This window comes from Nerophis ophidion, linkage group LG14 (assembly GCF_033978795.1).
Source record: "Nerophis ophidion isolate RoL-2023_Sa linkage group LG14, RoL_Noph_v1.0, whole genome shotgun sequence".
In the NCBI taxonomy this organism is placed as follows: Eukaryota; Metazoa; Chordata; class Actinopteri; order Syngnathiformes; family Syngnathidae; genus Nerophis; species Nerophis ophidion.
In genome coordinates, this window is record NC_084624.1 from 25,832,787 (window position 1) to 25,837,941 (window position 5,155).

Here is a 5,155-nt window from a genome sequence, read left to right on the forward strand (position 1 = left end):
CAGGTCTGGCTCACGGGCCTTGAGTTTGACACCTATGCTTTAAATTGAAAAAAATAGCCAATGAATAAAGACAGTTTATTGCAGGGGTGTCTAACTTTTTTTCATTGAGGGCCACACCCCACTCAAGGCTGCCATTAGAGGGTCGGTTGTAACAGTAAATAAGTAACGAATTTGCCTATGGATTAAATTTTTTTTTTTTTTTTAATTTGCGTAAAGACTAAAAAAAAATGGCAGTTTGGTTGCCAGACTTTTACTGTAAAACATATGGTGGGTTTTTTTTATTATTATTATTATTATTATTTTTACAACATATTACAGTACTGCTGTTTAATATTAATTTGGCAACTCAGCTGCCAGTTTTTTACTATAATAAAATGTGGTATCATAAAATCATCAACCGTGAATTGTACAGTTTAAAACATTTTTTCAAAAAACTGACAACTCAGTCGACAGAATTTCACTGTAAAAAAACAAATATTGGTCGTTTTTTTTTTTCAACTTACAGTAATGTGCTGTAAAAAAGAAAAAGTTCCCAAAATGTTACAGTAAACTCTATTTGTAATTTTTGTAGAGCATAATTTGATGGATAAATTTATTCGAACTGATAAGAAAAGCAGATATTTAAGTATTTATTTGGATTTTGACCAAAAAAGTTAGATAATATAATGTCTGTTGCAATATTGAACACTTTTTTTTTTTCAATGTCAAACTAAAAAAAAAAACTAAAACCTTTAGTAAGAAAATAAGAAAGTAAATAAAGAAAGTATAAGGTATTTTATTGACACATTATATTTCCAGGCTTTTGCGGGCCATATAAAATGATGTGGACGGACAGATCAGGCCCCCGGGCTTTGAGTTTGACACCTGTATTCTATAACATTTTAACTGATTAGGTTATAAAAACCTACCATTCCGTGTGGCCTCCATACTTAATAATGAGTATGCCTAACTTAATTTCTTAGACAAAACTATGATCGCTATTTTAACTCAAGTGCTACTTAAAAATCATTTTTTCATACAAGGCAAAAATTCTGGTCAACTACGGTGATAACGTAACTTTGTTGTTTCATCGATTTGCATCTTTAGTTGTTTTTTTTTAATTATGGATAACTAATTTGATTTCACAGTACTTTTCACAGTAAAATACTGTAATCAACATGACAACAAATGATGATATCCTTTTATGTCACAGTTATGTCACAGTAATAATTTTCCCTCTGTAATAGCACAACAAATTACTGTAAATTGAAACAGATTGGTCTCTGAAGGGGTTTCCGTGTATATGTTGGCGATATATGCCGGAGGTGTCGAACTTGTTTTCATGGAGGGCCACATCCCACAGAGGGCCGCTTGTAACAGTGAATGTAAGAATATGAAAGTATAATTGCCTCATCATATCATTGCCTGTGCATTTGTTTATTTGATTTTTGTACGTACAAATTTATGGATAACTTGCTTTGAAATCCTAATGACAAGCAGATATTTAGGTATGTTGTTATTTTTACAAGCTATTATACGGTATATAATAATTAGAGCTGCTAAAAGATGTATTTTTATCACATTCGAATCACGATTTTTAAGGTAATTTTCAAAAAAAAAATGTTTTTAAACATTTTTAGGCCATCTTTATGCTTACTTGGTGCACGTATGTGTCATACGTCAGCAACCTAAAGGAGGTTTTGTAACCTGTAAGCTGTTTTGTTAAGGTGTTGTTATTAATATACCAAATAATACATTGCAAAACTCAGTTTGAATCAAAAATTGTGTCGAATCGAGTAGTGATTATGAATCAAATCCTCACCCCAAGAATATGAATCAAACTACGAGATGCCCAAAGATTCACACCAATAACAATTAAATATTTGTATATATATATATATATATATATATATATATATATATATATATATATATATATATATATATATATATATATATATATATATATATATATATATATATATATATATATCAACGTTTAAAACATGCAAAATTTCCTGTATTACATACATTGTTTTATGTCAAAATGGAAACAATGGAAATATTTTGTAAGAAAGATGAAGTATGCACATTATTTCCAGGGGGCCGCGTTGAATGACGTGTTGGGCCGTGTATGGCCCCCGGGCCTTGAGTTTGACACCTGTGACATATGCGATTAAATGGAGAGCGTAAGTACCTATAAAAAATACATGTGTTAAGTTAAAGCACTTGTATAATAATAAACAATCGAATTACAATTGTGAAGTTATTTAACGGACTGTAAAATCACAGCACTGCAGTAACAGTAAATTGCTTTAATCTCACTGTAAATTACCGTAAAAACAATGCAATTTTTAGCCAGTAATTTGCTGAGACTTTACAATGACATTTTTACAGTGTTGATGCCAACAAACGTTAAAAAGGAAACTATTTGTGTCTGCAAAGGGCAGAGCTGTACCTCCGTGTGATGTTCCAAATTCAAAAGGGGGGGAAAGCGCCGGACTTTTATTGTGTTGTCGACATCCCGTAATTCAAACGGAAGGGAGAAAAAGATTTTGTAATTGGCGTGCTGTGTATAGCAGGCTGCTACTGCCAGTAACATATACTGGCATCGGGGTATTTCAGGGCATTTAGATGACTTTTCCTGTCCACACACACACACACACACACACACACACACACACACACGCGCGCACAGACACACACACATTCACACACGTGTGTGTCTCTTTATAATTCCCACAGGTTTTCATCCTCTGCATTGTCTTGCTTCTATTTCAAGCAGAAGAAATGTTGTTTTTTTGCTGCAAACTCTATAATCCATCACTGTCTGGCTTCTCTGTGTGCATATGCTTGCCTCCTATAGTCCCTGAAGAGGGGACAGGACTTTGGAGGTGACACGGGTCACTTCCAGGACCTTCTTCCCTTGCAGCCTCCATCACCTGCCCGCTCGGACCATGTGAGCACCACGCATGAGGAGGCGAGAAGAAATGTTTGCATTGTTGACGCAAACAGGCCAGCTTGCAATAACTTGCGATCGCTCCTCGACAGTTACATTTCACCTTTCATAATAGAAATTTAATTACATATTAATTACCAGTAATCTATGTGAAAATATAAGGGTGTTGTATCGTTTACTGTAACGCTCCAGTAAATTGTGATTTTTATTGTGGGAAAAAATAATATTGAATGTTTTTGTACAGCAAAGATGGTGGATGAAGATGACGAAAACTCCCCAATAAAAAGGAAATTGACACATGTGTAATTAAGATCAATGCTATAAAACTTTTATATATAATATTCTTGTCAGTTCTTCTATAATGCGTTGTTAATATACGGGTACAAAATTGCTGATTGTTGCAATTGTGTGTTTTATGTGCAAAAATCTGAGCAAAATATGTCTTAATGTTATTGTGTTTAAATACATTTTCTAAGGAACCAGAGGCCGTTTGGCTTCCTTAAAAGCCCCAGAAGAGGGCCTTGCATGGGAAGACACACACAACGGCAGCTGTGGGGCTCAAATTGCCGCACAGCTTTATTAAAGTGCACCCTCTCATTTTATGCACTTCAAGTCTGCTCCCAACAATCAGGAGGCGACTGCACACACTGAAGAAATGCTGGGTTATTTTGATAACCCAATTTATGAGTTTTTAATGTTGGGTTAAATGTTGGAGTTATTTCCAATCCATGTTGGGGGGTCGTAAGGGGATTAATTTAGCTAAATTTTTGGGTTTTGAAAATTATGAACCATTTTTGTATCGCATTTTGGGTAAAAGGCTTCTTTTTTTTTTTTTTATTAAAAAAAATACTTTTTTTTTCCTTGAAGGGAAATCTATTATGGATTGATCTCATTACCATTATTACCCAACATTGAGTTAGCCTAACTCAACTTTTGGGTTAAATAATTCAACTCAATACTTTGGTTGGGAATAACCCAACATTAAGTTATAATAAGTCAACCTTTCGGTTAAATAATTCAAAGTTGGGTTGAAAAATAAACCCAAAATGTTGAGTTAAAATAACTCAAATGAGGGGTTTGTCCTTTTCTGAAACAGCAGTTGTGTTAAAACTGGGTTATTTTTTAACCCAACATAGTGTGCAGGGGCTTGTAAAATTATATTATGCATAATTATATAGGGTCTGTATTATTTTTGTATATTTTTATGTATCCTTTTTATTGGTTCAGTGCGTTAAATGCATACACGTGTTGTAAATTAAGCAATTGTTAAAAATGTGGATTGCACAAAATTATAATGCAACTGTTTTAAATGCGTAAAGGTGTGCGTGTATATTTAAATAAAGGCCTATATATGATGAAAATTAAACCGCTCTTATATTTAAATTTTTAAAATTGTTGTTGTCGTGTGTGTACCTCCACGTCAATAAGTCCCCTGCGTGGGACTGGACGTGCAAAATGAGAGGTTTGGGACTCGGGCGAGTCTTGTTACAGGGACAAGTGTTGCACCTCTAACCTTTGGCTCGTTTGGCCGCAGCGCGCGCACATGCACGCCCAATTGGAAGCAGATGCGCGGGGAGCTCGGTTCGAACTGCACGCTGACCGTATATAACTAAGCCCAAACGTGTTTTCCACGAGCGGGTCACGCAGGTGCAGCGCTTGCATGCCTTGCAAGGAGAGCAGGAACAAAGCTATACCAAAAAAAAAAAAAAAATTGCGCATTGTGCGCACACAGTGTCGCGCATGAGTGCTCCATTAAACTGCATTAGAACTGCATCCTCTCCCTCAATGATGCCTCATGAATCATCTTTAAACGAAGTTTTACATCTCAATTGTTCTTTTCACTGTATAAAGCACTTTGAGTCACTAGAGAAAAGCGCTATATAAATATAATTCGCTCAATTCACTTCACTTGTGGTCGTGCGTCAGCTGACAATAAGACAGCAGGAGTCTATGAAGTCAATTAGACCATATTTCTGGCATGTACAATTAAATTCTGCTTCATTATTATTGTTATATTTGTATTTTTTTTTTTTTTTTACAAGTTTATATTTTTTCTTTTAATTCAATATTTGTTTGGTCAAAGCAATTTGCAAAGAAGGACATTTTCAAAACATCAAAATTACGTTAATTGAATTGGAGTTGCACAATATTTTTAAAATATATTTGATACATTTGAGGGCATTGAACTAGTTTTCTTATAATACCAAATGTTTTTTC